At 44.4% G+C, this 17,590-nt stretch overlaps 1 long non-coding RNA gene across 1 annotated transcript; it reads right to left on the bottom strand.

Moving 5' to 3' along the window:
* Nucleotides 1–959: 959 nt before the first annotated feature.
* On the bottom strand, nucleotides 960–11,840 carry LOC101937888 (uncharacterized). The gene is made up of 3 exons (XR_002887854.3): nucleotides 11,600–11,840; nucleotides 4,811–4,874; nucleotides 960–1,092 (listed from the first exon to the last, which is right to left on the bottom strand). It is a non-coding gene; the product is annotated as an uncharacterized LOC101937888 (long non-coding RNA).
* Nucleotides 11,841–17,590: the final 5,750 nt, after the last annotated feature.

Genomic DNA, 17,590 nt, shown 5'->3' with positions numbered 1-17,590 from the left:
TTGCTGTATTTAGGTAGAAGCGTCCTATGGCTAAGACAGTAAACTAGAACTCAGAGACCTGGGTTCAATTCCCAGCTCCACCACTGACCTCCTCTATGACTGTGGGAAAATCACTTAGGCACTGTTCTCCATTACATTGAAGCTGCATTCCAATAATGTGAATAGTAGCAGACACAGGCAGCTGGTTGTGGCTTCTTGGCTGCTCTGCACTTGTAGTACTTAGAACAGCTGAAGGGCATACTGTAACTTCCCTTGTTGGCATAAGTTTATGGATTTTATACCAATGGAGGATCAGGTATAATGGAGTAGGTGTCACCACACTCCTGACACCCCTGGAACTGCTTCTTCCTTACACCGGGGTCATCAGGGAGCTGGGTGTGCTCCCTCTGACAGCTTTCCTCCATGGAGACTCCCTTACGGGGAATTATCTAGGCAGTTGAACTTGGTGGACTGGACTATCTTCTACATGTATGCTGCAGCCCTTTCTCCCACCCTTTGTTGTGTCTAGTTAGAATGCAAATTCTTCAGGGCAGGGATTGTCTCTTACTCTATGTTTGCACAACGGGGCCTTGATGCTGTTGGGGAGCTCCGTAATACAATACAGTACTACTGTAATACAAATAGCATTGTTCAACAGTCTGACAATTTCCCCACATGTAATTACCTGGACCTTGATGTATTTTCAGCTGTTTAATCTCTTTCCTCTGTATTTTCTTCCATTCTTGTCTGCCTTACTGCTTTCTTAATACAGGAACTCCTTGCTTAACATTGTAGTTATGTTCCTGAAAAATGCTACTTTAAGCAAAATGATATTAAATGAATCCAATTTCCCCATAAGAATTAATGTAAATAGGGGGGGTTAGGTTCCAGGGAATTTTTTTTTTGCCAGACAAAAGACATTATATACATATACAGTATAAGTTTTACATAATTTTAAACAAACAATGTAATATTGTACTCACCAATGATGATTGTGAAGCTTAGTTGAGGCGGGGCGTAGAGGGGTCGGGGCACGGTGGCTTGCCCCACTCTGCCCATCTGGCGCTCCGGCAGGGAAGTGGGGTCAGTTCGGAGCAGAGCGAGCCAAACAACCTTAAAAAGGAACATTGTGCAACTTTAAACGAATATGTTCTCTATTAGATCAGCAACCTAACAACGAAACAATGTTAACCAGGACAACTTTAAGTGAGGAGTTACTGTATAACAGCCACAATGAATCATGCTGGACCAGATTTCCTCCTGCCTTTGCTCCACATTGTGCACATGTGGACAGAGGCATTATAGTTCCCTGGTTCTAAGGGATGATCGTTGACAGGCCTGGCCCTGGAAGAGGCAGACCAACTGTGTCCCATCACCTCCATGCCTATGTAAGGGGACTGTTGCCACTTACTAACATTCAGTGGGGGTGTTTTGGTTGGCTAGCTCCCAGCACTAAAAGGGGAGGGGTTGATGGGAAATCAGGACCCTGAGACTGACACTCCCCAGGAACAATGGCGAGAGGCCAATGCTCCAGGTCAGCCTGATTGACAGGGCGGGCAGGCTAATCAGCATGACAGGAGGCCAGGGTGGGTCCCGTCCTCTGTGTGAGTTGGAATTGCCTGGGTCAGACTGAGTGGGGCCGAGCTAAGGAGAAAGCAGGGGCCCAAGCTGAGCTGGAGAACAGAATTGTGCCAGATCCAGAGGAGCCAGAGGTGCAGCCCAGGGAGAGCAGATCCTGTGCTGGGAGCAGAGCTGCAGCCACAGAGCCAGAGACGCAGCCCAGGGAGAGCAGATCCTGTGCTGGGAGCAGAGCTGCAGCCACAGAGCCAGGTGTGGTGAGCAAGTGGGGCCAGCCAAGGGGGGGACCTTGGGCAAAGGGCCCAGCACAGAAAGACACCCCTATCCAAGGGCCCTTGCAGGCCAAACCGGGAGGGGGACTGTAACCTGACGGGGGGCTGACGCTGGGAAGAAGGATCCCACCACTCAAAGCCCGGAGGTGTGTGGCCACCACCATTGCAAGTGTCCAACCCGCAGCATACCTGCAGCACAACCAGGGCCTGAGAAGGAAATCTGGGATCTACAAGGAACAGACTGCGAGGTGCCCTGATGTCCAGAGACACTGTTTGTGATGTTCCCTGCCACAGAGCAGGGTGATGTGTTTTCCTTTAACCTTTCCCATTTTTCCTTGTTCTTTTCTTTAGATTAATTGTTAATTAAACAACTTGTATTTGCTTTAAATTGTATGGAATAATCAGTGGGTCAGGGAGGTGCCCAATGCAGAGAGGGTACCGTGGAGTGGGGACACCCTAGCCCCTGTCCTAGGTGACCACAGCAGGGTTGGGGGTTGAGCCCCCCAGGAATCCTGGGCCCAGCCTTGTTGGGGTTATGAGGACTCTGCCAGACAGGAGAGTGGAAGGGGAGCCCTCAAGGGCAGGGAGGCCTCTGGGTAAAGGGAGTGGGAGCGAGGACTCAGATCCTTTCGCTAGCCCACTTCACCGGGGTAGTGCAGAAGCCAGGAAAGTTCCCCACAATAGCGGGTCCATTCCCCCGCTTACACCTATCATGCTGGGGTAGGGGGTGGCTGGCTCAGGAGCAAGTTATGATGGTTTACACCAACCAAGAGTCTCTGGATACAGGGTGGAATTCTCAGTTGGTCAGTTATAGTCAATCTGGACACACGCCACTGACGCAATATCTTCTACTGTGACTGTTGTTATTAAATATTTGTATTGTGCCCCAATCAGGAGCAGGGCTGTGTTGTAGTAGGCACACAGGTAGACCTGGTCCCTGCTCACTACAAGTCAACACGCATAATTGAGGTTGATTCAGCATTAGGAACCCAATTAATAAAGCATCCCTAAGCAAACATAAGCTACGGATCAACCCGGGCCAAATACTGGATTCCATACTCAGTCATGACTTATTAATATGAATACAGAAAATATTATAACACCATTATATACATGAATAGTTCATCCTCAGCTGGAACACTGTCTTCAGATATGATCTGGTACTCAAGCATAGCACAAATTGAGTGAGTTCAGAAACGAGGGGTCGAGAATGATTACTGGAATGGAAAAACTCATAAAAAGACACTGAAAAGACTGCAATATAGAGTGAACACAAATGAAAGAGGACATGACAAACAAATGAATAATTTAGAGAAAGTAGATGGGGAGCTTCTTCTATTCACTTTGTGTCATAACAAAAGAACAAAGTGACATTCAATGAAATTGAAAGGCGGCAAATTCAAATACTAAAAGGAAATACTTCTTTATGCGATGCACAACTAAGATTGTGGAACTCACTGCCATGAGATATCACTGATGCTAAGAGTTTAGCAGGATTCACAAAAGGATTAGACATTTACGTGGATAACAAAAAAAACCCAGAGTTATAGTAGTAAATATTTTTAAAAAGAATTTTGGAAGGGATATAAACCCTTAAACCTCAGGACAGAAGCTCAATCTCTAACTATTGGAGGCTTGGAGAAAACTTTCTCTGGGTGCATGTTATCCCATAACGGCCAGTTGCATGTTTCTTCCTCTGAAGTAGCTGGTACTGAACAGTATGCTTGCACTATAGGGATCACTGTCCTGATCTAGTATGAGAATTCCTATGTTCGGTGGAAGTTTCACTTGAATAAGGAGTGATGGGGGAGGAAGAAGGGAGATCTTGTAGTTAAGTTACTGCTCTATTCCAGGTTCTGCTGCACACTTTCTACATTGACAAGTTACCTTAATCTTTCCTCTGTTTCTCTGGGAGTGAAATGGTGATACTTCTAAACCTCACAGGGCTGTTGCAAAGATAAACCTGTTAATATTTGTAAGGTGCCTGGATATGATGGTGACAAATGCCATAAAAAAGCCCATTCACAAACAACAGGAATTCACGGTGTGGGCTCATTAAGGGAACAAGTGATTTGAGTACTATTATTACTACTATTACTGCTTTATACATGTATTGACCTATAGCAATTTACAAATTATAAAATCTAATTCTGAACTCCTGACTCAGGTAAGAACTCATGTGAAGTCAATGGAAATTTTGCCTGCGGAAGAGATTCGGGATTAGGCTTAATCACGCCAGCCACCATTGAAATACAGCCATCTCTGAGGTGGAACATGGCAATCATTTTAACAACATTCAGTTTTTCCAAAACATATGTGGCATGCTCAGAGTAGCAAACAAGATGGGTCTGATTCTGACATCACACTAGTATAAATCAGGAACAACACCAATTATGTTAATTGAGTTACACCAACATAAAGCTGTTGTGAGGTCTGAAACATACTTATAGTTTAAGATCTGGAAGTGGAATCTTGTTAAGACTGGGATTACTCTTACCCTCTAGCTCTCATTACAAAGAGAAGATCTAGTACTTGTTATAATACAGATGCTCCTGTTTCTATTGATGCATATCAATGCTATACCATAAGCTGAAGACTTAGTGTGTGCATTTCATGATTTGCTTTTCTCCTAATTTTTCTTCTTTCATTATCTCCATTCTTTCACTTTTACACTAGCAATTGTCTGGTCCTCCTATCCTGTAAATTTTCTTCCAGACCCACTTCACTTCTTCCACAAAGGAAAAAAAAAGATAATTTCTCTTCTAAGTGTAAAATAATAAGAAGGAAGATAAAGAACAACACCAGCAAAACAGAGATTGTCAGAAACACCTTGAGCAATTTTTTGCATTAATTTTTCTCTAGTTCTTTTCCCCCCATGTTGTTTCCCTCCACTCTTATACATTAAAGTGTGTGAACAACACTACAAATCACATGGGTACTGATTCAGCCTGTGAAAATGCATTGCAACATATGAAGTTTACCTTTTGACCTTCACTCTCTTCCATTCTGCTGTGATACATGTGAAAACACCTTCAGCTCTTGGAACTAAAAGGTATAACGAGACAGTGAGGAACAGAAGATGACTCCTAACCCTTTTTAAGCACATTTAACATTTTGCTATATAGTTTTGTGGCATCTTTGCTTTTGCAATAGCCACATCCCCTTCCTCTGTCACTTTCAAGTGTGAAATGTTCATCCCTGTTACTGTCAGTAGTTATTTATGCAATCTCTTTAGTCACTCAAATCCACACAAATTACCATTCCTAAAATATACTTGTAAATATGTTCCATTCTGAAGTTAGATTGAATATAGTTGCTAATGGCTACACAACACTGAGGATTTACATATACAAAGATAAATAATTGCTGACAAACCATAATATGTAGCTGTGGCATGATTCAGTCAAGAAGTACTGAATCCTAAATAGGCTGGGATTTACAAAAGAGCCTAAGGAATTAGGTGCTCAAATTCCATTGAAATTCAGAGGGAGGCAGGTGTTTAATTCCCTCAGGCACCATTGAAAACCACAGCCATTAAGTATGACATTGATTTATCTGTAATCCCATGGATTATTCTGGGATGCAGGTTCTATTGTAATTTCTGTGTTTCTTGCTCTCCAAACTTTCTGAAACAAGTTCTTTTATATCTGAAATTTCTCCCGTGTGGATACAAAGGCACGATTAATATTGACATTGGAACTTTAACTGAAACATTTTCTTTCTTTTAATTTTGTGCATTTAGGTGTTTTTTTTTTTAAGTAAAAACCTATAGCAATCTCTTAACATTTTTTTAAACCTTACCCAGTATCCTTCATTTTTTTTACTAGAAAACTAAAAAGATTATGGTAACTGTGTTTCATGTTTTGAGTTGACACACTTAACTGAACCATTTTCAGTACTATCTCAAACCATTTCAAATCATGGAAGGTTTGTTGCTACCTGGAATCTACCCTCCTTACAGTATTCTAACACTGGGTGTCTCACCTTGACATAACTGGTGACCTGAACCCCTCTGTAAGTAGCTACTGTATTTGCATTCTTATAGAAACTGAGAGGTTGTCACTAACTGTCTCAACTCCCTATTGGACCCATCTTTATGTAAATACTAGGTGAAGTAAGGATTTGATAGGGTTGAGTGACAGGAGACTCTGCTACAGAGGATGATGGTCCAGAACTCTCCCCCACCCTCCATTCAGGTGGTGCTTGCCTCTTGTCCCTTCATCTCTGGCTTGGGGGAAGGTACTGCTTCTGTGCAAGTGTAACACTGACAGACACCAGTCGTCAGCGGGTAGAATCAAACCTAGGACCGCTGGAGCTAGTGCATGAGCCTAACTGGCTGTTAGCTAAAGCTGTAGAGCAGACTCATTTGATCTCTCTCTCTCTAAGTGGTCTCAGTGACACTAGATGGGACAGAACACAACAGAGGTGTGTGGGTTATACAAGGCAATAGGAGGGAAGAGTGATGCATGCTGGCACTGTGGCATGAGAAATTCTAGTCTTTGTCCCTCCTTCCCTGCAGTGCCACCAGCTTGTTTAAGGGTTTAGGAAATCTCACTGCCTCCCACTATTTGGGGAGGTTTATATAAGGAACAGCAATGAGTGGACACTCAGTGCCCATTAAGCTGTCCCACCCTTATGCGCCTTAGCTAGCAGTGTCTGACCTCCTAGAGGCATGGGAGCTCATCCAATTGTTTTTTTATGTCTGGAAGAGCTTCTCTGAACCATACTTTTTTTTCATTTTCCTCTTGGCATCCAAGGGATCTGCTGGAATGCATTCTTTTTTTGTCACAACTTCTGGTGGGATCCTAGTTAGGAATGTCGGGGACCTGGGTCAGCTGTGGACTGTTGTGGTAACTGGGCCCACAATTTTACCCTAATTGTGAGCTCCACTGTAAAAAGTATGTGAAAATTCATAGATGTCAACTTCTTTTGGTGAGCGAGACAAGCTTTTGAGCTTACACAGAGCTCTTCTTCAAGTCTGGGTAACTTACTCAGAGTATCATGGCTAAATACAAGATGGAACAGAATGTTTAGCGTAAGTGATTAACACACATTTCAAGAGACCATTAAATGTGAAGTAACCCATTAACTCCCCTCCAGTTATAGGGAGGAAAGAAGGGGAGGCAAGCATCTGAGGGGGGTTGTTAGTGGGTTACAGATTGTTGTAATAAGCTATAAATCCATTGTCCCTATTCAGTCTATATCATGATTTTTAGTGTCTTGCAAGGATAGGAATTTAAGCTCCCAGACTCATCTTTTGAAAGTGTTGTGTAGGTTTCTTTTGAGGATTAAGACTGATAGGTCAGCTATAGCGATCACTTTGTAAAAAGTGTTCACCCTCAGGTGATAGGATGTTTTAGTCTCTTACCATTTTCCTTTGCGAGTCCATTCGAGCGCAGAGTGATTGTCTGGTTTCACCCACATAGTTGCTATTGGGGCATTTAGTGCACTGGATGGAGAATCTTGCCTACATGCTCGGGGTTCTACTGATCACCATATTTGGGGTCGGGAAGGAATTTTCCTCCAGGGTAGATTGGCAGAGTCCCTGGAGGTTTTTTGCCTTCCTCCGCAGCATGGGGTAGGGGCCGCTAGCTGGAGGATTCTCTGCTACTTGAAGTCTCTAAACCACAGGATTTGGGGACTTCAACAGCAGAGTCAAGGGAAAGGGGTTGGGCCGGCTTTGTGGCCTGCATCATGCAGGAGGTCAGACTAGATGATCATAATGGTCCCTTCTGACCTTAAAGTCTATGAGTCTGTGAGTCTATGAGTACACCACATGTGGTGACAGGCACACATAGGACCCAGGGGTCTTGAAAGATGTGTGGGGGAGGGTGTTGATCACTGAAGCAGTGGAGATATGTCTGCAGGTTTTGCATCTGTTTTTCTGGCAGGGTCTTGTACCACTTTGAGTTGGTTGGTCCTGGTCTGTGGGGAGCTTGCTTCTGATGATGAACTTTGAGAGGTTGGGGGCTGTTTGAAGTTCAGAAGGGAGGGTTCAGCAAAGATTTCTTTCAGGGGTGGGCTACCCATTGAGTATGGGTTGTAATTGTTTGATGATACCCCATATGGATCCCAGCGTGGGGTGGTAGGTGACAACTACGGGCGTGCAGTCAGAGGGGGTTTTATTTCTCTATTGAAGCAGGTTCAATCGGGGTATTTGGGTGGCTCATTCCATGATGTTCTGGTGGAGTGTCCTGGTTTGGTAACAGCAATTTTGAATGTGTTAAGGTGTATATCCTGGATTTTTCCTCAGACTATTTTCTGTGCTATCTGTGTGCCTGGCTGTGTGTTTGGAGTGGTTACTGGATCTATGAAGATAAGTGGTGATCTATGGGTTTCTTGTATCTAGCTGTCTGTAGCCTTATTTAATACTTTTTTCCTTCTTTTCTTTATCTTTAATACAAGATTAAAAAGGATTTTTAATGGTGTGTTTGCCAGGCTGAGGTCTCTATACACCAAGCCCTGAACCTTGTTTAACACTGTTTAATGTTGGACAGTGACTGGGTTATGCTGAAGAGAGCAGGTGGGTGAGGTAATATCTTTTATTGGGGCCCTTCTGTTGGTGAAAGAGACAAGCTTTCCAGCTTACCCAGAGCTCTTCCTCAGGTCTAGGAAAGGTACTTAGCATTTCATATTTAAGTTATGTTCACACCTTTAGTCCATATCCCATCTAAATTAACACAACAGGACCAGGGCCGGATTAAAGTTATGAGGGGCCTAAGGCTAATGGGAGGGAAGGGCCTAAATATGAATTACAGATTGCAAAAAAAATTATTAGGTCAAACATTTATCTACATACATATTTGCATATTATTTATTTATGTAAAATTGGTTTATTCTACTCTCTCAACACTTAATTCTTCAAAAAGATACTTCTGAGTAAGAGGCAGCACGAGGGATGCTACGCTGTCCTTCTCTTAGGCCTCCTTCCTTCTAGATAGTGGAGTGCTCATCTGTATGAGGATGAACACTGCGACATTCTCCATCCTGCTCACCTCTTTCAACCTTGTGCTTCCACACTCAGCTCTCCACATGGCACAGTGGAAAGCCAAGCCCTGCTGCAGGTGTTTCCCCCAAGCTATGGACTCTACACCACATACCGTATCTCATTCTGACTGCAGTCTGGGAGGCAGCGAGATTTTATTATGTAAAAGAAAACCACGCAGGTGTAAAATCCAGTGAAGTAGAGGAAGTTGTAGCAGGAAAATTACATTGGGTGACATTGTATTTTAGGCTGTCTTTCTCTGAATGCTGCCTCCCAGTGTTATACTGCCAAAGGACAATGAATTACTGGTTTCATATTGAACCCAAATATTATTTGTGGGATGACACCCAGCTTGTGTAGTTAATCTCCAGTGATTCACCATGTCAGGCCATTCTGTCACTAAGCTCTTCCACAATTAGAATAATAGAATAGAATCATAGGACTGGAAGGGACCTTGAGAGGTCATCAAGTCTGGTCCCCTGCACTCATGGCAGCACTCAGTATTATCTGTTCTAGAATGTGTGATCAGCAGCTCCAACATGAGTTTTTTTTAAGCATGAGTTCTATGTGCACCAGCCCCCTATGGTTGGCATTTGTTTGTTTTAAGCTTTCTGTAAGAAAAAGGTAACAGCTAGAAGTGACACTGATCTTTAGATGGTGCCCAGTCATAATATTTAGCATTTCTATACTATGTTAGCTCTTCAAAATCACTGTACAAACATTAAACAAACTTAATCTAAAGCTTTTCAGCTTTTGAATGACTAGGAGTTGACAAAACAGAGCTATTCCCTGTTGTGTTCTCTGCCCCTCCTTTCCCCTCCTGGAACAAAGACTTCACTGAAAATCAGCACCTTAAGGGAAGCATTAAAGATCTTTCAAAAGAACAGTCCAACCAAGGCTGCTGAAGTGACACCCTTGTTACATCAGGTCTGGTGTTTGTTTAAGACTGGTGTAGAATGAAGGGAGAGCTTCCTGTTTCATTTGCATGTGTAAATTAAGCAGACCAAAATCTATTCTTGTGCAAATATCTGTTCTCCCTGAAGGCAATAAGGCTACCCAGGTGTAACTGTCAGCAGGAATTGCCTGTGTTCTCATTCCCTTCTTGAATCACACACATTCCATCCTTACCCAATATTTTCCACTTGGGAAAGAAGTTAGTTTGAGTTGGGGCAGAAAAATGAGGACTAACTTCAAGTTTATTTAGCTGTAAGTTTTTGAAATGAAACTCAAAAGAAATCAAATGTGAGGCACTTTTATGATGGATTGAACTGCTAGAGAACCAGCAAATGGTCAGAACCTGCCTTTAACCTATTCAGCCAGGCTTTCTAGCATAACCTGCTAAGAAGTGGATTTAAAATCCTTGAGGGAGAGGGGAAGGAGAAACCTACAACATTTTGTGTTGAGCTTGCTCCAGTGCTTTTGCAACCCCTTAAAAGTACAAAGATGCGCTGGCCTGTGGAACTAGACTAAGCATAAGGGAAGAACTTGGTTGCCTGTGCATCCCAGTACAGAAAAATACATCAAAGAAAAAAATTGGATTTCTTTGATTTTTAATACAGTTCAATACAGTATTGAACACAGTGCATCATAAATCTGAAGCCCCTCGATGGAAGGTCCTGTAAAAGTTAAAGTACTGGTATCCAGAATGGGATGTTTTGTTTTGTTTTCCTACAAATGTGTGGGAATTTGTTCCTTATACATGGGAGGGGCAATAGTTCTGGCTGGAGCTGGATAGAGTGTGTGCAGGTTCTGTGCAAGCTTCCCACCCTACCCCTCTGGTACTGCCTCTTCCCCCCACCACCCCCTTGCCCTTCCCCTTCCCCCCACAGGCATTAACCAGTTGTCCAGAAACGGGACCCAGAACACATAGAAGATGATGGTGATGGACACTAAGACCCAGGATGCAGCGTCCTGGAGCAGCTTGCCAGCCTCAGCAGAGGAGAGGGAAAGAGGGAGCTTCTTCCCGCCCTAACAGCTAAGCAGAGCTCTGGAAAAATCGGGCGTTGGGGGAGTGGGGGCATGGGGAGACAATATCTGCTCAAACTACACCCACGGCTGACACGGGTTCCCATAGTAACGGGATTTTTAGTGTCCAGTCACCAGTGTTAAACGGATACCTGGCAGCGTATTCCTGTAGTGCAGGGTGACACAGATGGGAGAGAGTGGAAGTAGCAGGCTGCAGGATGAGCTCCTTCTAAGCAGGGCCGGCTCTAGGTTTTTTGCCGCCCCAAGCAAAAGAATTTTTGGCCGCCCTAAATGAGGATTTAGGGATTCTCAAGCCCACAAATCTCCCAGCTGCAGAGCAATGTGAACTACATTTGCCTGCTAAAAATCCTTACACTGTTCTCCCTGGGGGAGGGGGAAAGATGCACATATGCAAAAAGCTGCATTGCTAAAATGCAACCACAGTGAGAACAGAAATCAAACAGCACCAAACCACTGGGTCACCCGATGGATTAATCAATGAATCATTTCTACTGGAGTGTGGGGGGGCGTGTCAGGGAAGGGGGAAATTTGGGGCCAAAGTCTGTAGGCATCCTGTCCCCTGCGGATTCCACCGGGCACAGCCGGAGCCACCCCATCTGCGCTGCCCCGAAGTCCCAGGAAAGTTTCCCTGCGCCGTCCGCGAGCGGGACTTTCCTGAAATCAGGGCGTGGCAGAGCAACCCGCGGCCCCCAGGGGCTGGCGCGCCAGTACGCTGGGGCCTGCTCCGCGCCCGCCAGGGGGCTGCCCGCTGGTGACCCCTCCCCGGGGCCGCGCTGGGGGCGGACCTGCGCGAACTGACCTGGCCAAGCGGGAGCAGTGCCCCCACCTCTGGGGGCGGCTCAGCACATCCTCCCGCCACGGTGCTGGGCTCCCGCGTCTCCTGGAGCCGGCTGGTGGCTCCGTCTGGGCACTTCAACGCCTCCCCTCTGGCAGGATGCAGGGAGCTGGTCTGGGAGAAGGGCTCCGCGCCACTCTGGTAGGCTGGGAGGGAAGGACGCGGGCTGCCCTGCCGAGTTTGCTGCAGGGTGCTCCCCTCCTCCAGGCTGCCGCCCCCTACAGGGTGGCCTGAGCGGCACACCAAAAAGAAAAAGGAAAAAAAAGGGCGGCCGGAATGCCGCCCCTTGGAATCTGCTGCCCCAAGCACCAGCTTGCTCTGCTGGTGCCTGGAGCTGGCCCTGCTTCCAAGCCACAGGGGTCTGCTTTGCCTTTTCTGCTGGCAGTTGAACTCCAGCAGGGCTGCATGAGCAAGCTCGTTTCCCCGCACTTCAGTTGGCCCTGGCCGCACCCCCTGCCTGACCATTAGAGCCTAAAAATAGGAGGCTTTTAGCCAATGGGTTAATTTGGCCCTGAACAGGACTCTTAACTTCAGCTGGATGCTAGTCTGTGTCTGACTCTGTACAGTTGGCTTGGAGGTTCCAGCCACCATATCTTGTGCAGCTTGGGGCTCCCTAATATTAAAGACCTAATGTTATGTGAATGAGAGGACTGGGACATTCGCTATCTAGGTAAGCCCTTAGCTAGTGGCTTAATGGAAAGAGCAGGAATAGACCGTCCCTCCTTTATGGTTTCTGTTACACCTGTGGCTATCTTGAAAACAGCATTGGAACTCTCTAATCCTGTAGCAGTTGGGATGCTTTTACTCTATTTGAGTTAATGTTTAATAAAGCTATGGCCTCCACCTTTAACCCACATTGCTGTGTCTTGTGTTTCATTGCATCTGTATCCACATCAACAGCTTTTTTATAACACTCGGTGTCTTTGTACTGACCTGATCAGCTGCATAATAAGCCCACATATTTTAGATTACATTCTGGATTTGAAGCCATAGAAAAAAGCTGGGTAGCCAGATATTTGTTTTTGTTCTTGGGAGGAATTGAGGGGAATTAAGCATAAAAAAAAAAAGGCTTCTTTCTATTATTCCTGCTCTCAAGCTGAAATCATGTCTTTGAAATATCTCTCAAGTGTTAGTTAAGGTTGCTATGGTACATAACCATTGCAATATGTAACAAGACATATCAAGAAGGTTACAGCTAATGAATCTTAAGTATTAAAAAATATAAAATCATCATCCAGGCACTGTACATAAAGATCCTACTTTCTCTTAAAGTGCAGATATGTGAAGAATCACAATAATCATATAGGTTTCAGAGCAGTAGCCCTGATAGTCTGTCTCAGCAAAAACAACAAGGAGTCCTTGTGGCACCTTAGAGATTAACAAATTTTGGGGGGTATAAGTTTTTGTGGGCTAAAACCCACTTCATCAGATGCATGGAGTGGAAAATACAGAGGCAGGTATAAATACATAGCACATGAAAAGATGGGAGTTGCCTTACCAAGTGGGATTGACAGAGCCAGAAGGGTATCCAGAAGTCACCTACTACAGGACAGGCCCAACAAAGAAATGTTCAATAGTAATAGAATAGAATAGTAACATTCAAAAACCAGTAGGAGAACACTTCAATCTCCCTGGACACTCAATAACAGACTTAAAAGTGGCAATTCTTAAAAAAAAAAAGGTCAAAAACAGAATTCAACAAGAAACTGCAGAACTGGAATTAATTTGCAAACTTGACACCATCAAATTAGGCCTGAATAAAAATTGGGAGTGATCACTACAAAAAATAATTTCCCCTCTGTTGATACTCACACCTTCTTGTCAACTGTTGGGAATGGGCCACATCCACCATGATTGCATTGGCCTCATTAGCACTACAAAAAGTAATTTTCCTTCTGTTTATATTCACCCCTTCTTGTCAACTGTTGGGAATGGGCCTCATCCATCCTAATTGAATTGACTTCGTTAGCACTGAACCTCCACTTGATAAGGCAATGCCCATCTTTTCATGTGCTGTATATTTATACCTCCTTACTGTATTTTTCATTCCATGCATCTGAAGTGGATTATAACCCACGAAAGCTTATGCCTGATTAATCTGTTAGTCTCTAAGCTCTCCTAGTGGTTTTTAAATGTTACATTTCTTGATGTCTGAATTGTGTCCATTTATTCTTTTGCTTAGAGACTGTCTGGTTTGGCCAATGTACATGGCAGAGGGGCATTGCTGGCACATGATGGCATATATCACATTGGTAGATGTGCAGGTGAACGAGCCCCTGATGGTGTGGCTGATGTGGTTAGGTCCTATGAATGTGGACAGAGTTGGCAACGGGGTCTGTTGCAGGGATTGATATGCGGATAGAGATGGCAACGGGGTCTGTTGCAAGGATTGATTCCTGGGTTAGTGTTTCTGTTGTTTGGTGTGTAGTTGCTGGTGAGTATTTGCTTCAAGTTGGGAGGCTGTCTGTAAGTGAGGACTGGCCTGTCTCCCAAGGTCCGTGAGAGGAGGGATCGTCCTTCAGGATAGGTTGTAGATCCTTGATGATGCGCTGGAGAGGTTTTAGTTGTGGGCTGTAGGTGATGGCTAGTGGCATTCTGTTACTTTTTTTGTTGGGCCTATCCTGTAGTAGGTGACTTGTGGGTACCATTCTGGCTCTGTCAGTCTGTTTCTTCACTTCCCCAAGTGGGTACTGTAGTTTTAAGAACGCTTGATAGAGATCCTGTAGGTGTTTGTCTCTGTCTGAGGGATTGGAGCAAATGCGGTTGTATCTTAGGGCTTGGCTGTAGACAATAGATCATGTGATGTGGTCTGGATGATAGCTGGAGGCATGTAAGTAAGTATAGCGGTCAATCGGTTTCCGATATAGGGAAGTGGGTTATAGCCCATGAAAGCTTATGCCCAAATAAATTTGTTAGTCTCTAAGGTGCCACATGGACTCCTCGTTATTTTTGCTGATAAAGACTAACATGGCTACCCCTCTGAAACTTGAAATAAATGAGTTCTACATGAAGAGGCTTACAAGATCAGGCTCCTATAATTATCTTTTACCTACTATGTTTAGGATGGAAGTGTCCCAATGGAAAATCACCAGGCAGTCTTCTCAGGAGCGTTGTGTCAAAATAATAATGCCCATATGGCCATGGTTTGAAGAGGAGATACCACAGTGCAGAGCCTGAGATGTCTCCCTTCAAATCTGAGGGGAATCATCTATGATTACTCCTTTACAATTAATCTTCAGGGGCTTGGTTCAAATCTCATATGCACTTGTGTAACTCCATTAACTTCAATAGAGTTACTCCTGATTTACATTAATGTGAGAAGAGAATCAGGCCCAATCACTTGTATTCTTTGTGACAATGCACACCCAGGGCAACTTTGTTTCAAAATGTTCCCCATTATTTTCCCTGTGGAGGGTATGTGATATATGCCCAGAGGACCATAAGTGACCCTTCCCTGGATTTAGGTCATAGATCCTAAAGCAAGGAAAGGATTAACAGATATTGTTCAAGTCTGATATATTTTTGATCTTCATACATATTATAAAAAATAAACAGTTATTTCTGTGATCTAAAAATGTCAGCCTAATATAACTGATGAAGATAGTCATGATTTCCCTGCTGTTTCTTAAGAACTTGAATTAAGTCAGATGCTTCATCTTATGACACCATCTTAAGGAAAAACACTTAAACATAATTACATTTTATAAACATATCCCATTCAGCCTTTGTAGTTTCATTTCAATGGAACTACTTGTAAAGCAATATAGTACTTCTTGTGGGGCTAAGTTCTATTCAGCCCACACAAGGAGAAAATAACTGGCCCATCATTTAGCAGAGTTTGTTATTTATACTTGGTAATGGGAATTCATTTCCCACACATACACTGTGTTCTATAAAAATAAGAAAATAAATACATTATTGACCGTGTTACAGAGCTTTGCAAAATATAAAATATATTTGAAGTAAACTGCCCTATTTATATGCATAGTTAGTGAAGATTATGTATTGAATATGGTTTTGCACTCTGTTTATAGTGGGATAAATGCACACTAACAGTGAACTAAAAATATATATATGCATTTTAAAAAGAGTTTCCAGGACCATTCTCTTCCTCCACTAAATTTGGTCAGAAAAAGGTATTCTGATCAGTATTTTTTTATCCATATGTCAGCTATGGAACAAGGGCTTGAAGCACCCACAGTGAAACCCGTTCATCAGTAAAATTCCTTAATCTGTGCAGTATGCCCAGATATGGAAACACCTTCATTCATTGTTACAACAACTACAACTCAGTCCACTTCAAACACTGGAACTGCAAACTTCAGAATGCTTTGGAAGAATGTTTGTAGGTTAGGATTTTCAAATGTGCCCGAAGGAGCTAGGGATCCAAATCCACTTGATGCTAACTCCCTTTAGGCCTGGTCTACACTATGACTTTAATTCGGATTTAGCAGCGTTAAATCGAATTAACCCTGCACCCGTCCACACAACGAAGCCATTTATTTCGAAATAAAGGGCTCTTAAAATCAATTTCTGTACTCCACCCCGACGAGCGGAGTAGCACCAAAATCGATATTTTCATTTCGAATTAGGGTTAGTGTGGCCGCAATTCGATGGTATTGGCCTCCGGGAGCTATCCCACAGTGCACCATTGTGACCGCTCTGGACAGCAATCTGAACTCGGATGCACTGGCCAGGTAGACAGGAAAAGCCCCGCGAACATTTGAATTTTATTTCCTGTTTGCCCAGCGTGGAAAGCACAGGTGACCACAGAGAGCTCATCAGCACAGGTAACCATGCAGGCCGATAATCGAAAAAGAGCACCAGCATGGACCGTACGGGAGGTACTGGATCTGATCGCTATATGGGGAGAGGATTCAGTGCTAGCAGAACTTCGTTCAAAAAGACGAAATGCCAAAACTTCTGAAAAGATCTCCAAGGGCATGATGGAGAGAGGCCACAATAGGGACTCAGATCAGTGCTGCGTGAAAGTCAAGGAGCTCAGACAAGCCTATCAAAAAACAAAGGAGGCAAACGGTCGCTCCAGGTCAGAGCCGCGGACATGCCACTTCTATGCCGAGCTGCATGCAGTTCTAGGGGGGGCCGCCACCACTACCCCACCTCTGACTGTGGATTCCGAGGCGGGGATAATCTCATCAGCTACACCTGAGGATTCTGCGGACGGGGAAGAGGAGGAGGAGGAGGACGAGCTTGCAGAGAGCACCCAGCACTCCATTCTCCCCAACAGCCAGGATCTTTTTCTCAGCCTGATGAAGTACCCTCCCAACCCTCCCAAGCCAGTATCCAAGACCATGACCCCATGGAAGAGACCTCAGGTGAGTTTACCTTTTAAAATATAAAACTTGTTTTAAAAGCAAGCGTTTTTTAATGATTACTTTGCCCTGAGGACTTGGGATGCATTCGCGGCCAGTACAGCTACTGGAAAAGTCTGTGAACGTGTCTGGGGATGGAGCGGAAATCCTCCAGGGACACCTCCATGAAGCTCTCCTGGAGGTATTCCAAAAGCCTTGCCACAAGGTTTCTGGGCAGTGCAGCCTTATTCCGTCCTCCATGGTAGGACACTTGACCACGCCATGCTTGCAGCAAGTAATCTGGTATCATTGCATGACAAAGCCTGGCAGCGTATGGTCCCGGTGTTTGCTGGCATTCAAGCAACATCCGTTCTTTATCTCGCTGTGTAATCCTCAGGAGAGTGATATCGCTCATGGTAACCTGGTTGAAATACGGGAATTTAATTAAGGGGACAGAGGTGGCCGTTCCTACTGGGCTGTTTGCCTGTGGCTGAAAAGAAATCCTTTCCTGCAGTTAGCCAAGCACGGGGGGCGGGGGGAGGGGGAATTGGCCCAGAGTTTTTCACGTTTGGCTAGCAGGGATATTCCCTGATACCAGCCACGCGGTGGGGGGAGGGATAAAGTGATCATACAGAGAATTGGA

Source organism: Chrysemys picta, chromosome 3, assembly GCF_011386835.1.
Source record: "Chrysemys picta bellii isolate R12L10 chromosome 3, ASM1138683v2, whole genome shotgun sequence".
Taxonomy (NCBI): domain Eukaryota; kingdom Metazoa; phylum Chordata; order Testudines; family Emydidae; genus Chrysemys; species Chrysemys picta.
Note: the sequence above shows the minus strand (reverse complement) of the source record. Positions and strands in the feature narration are given on the sequence as shown.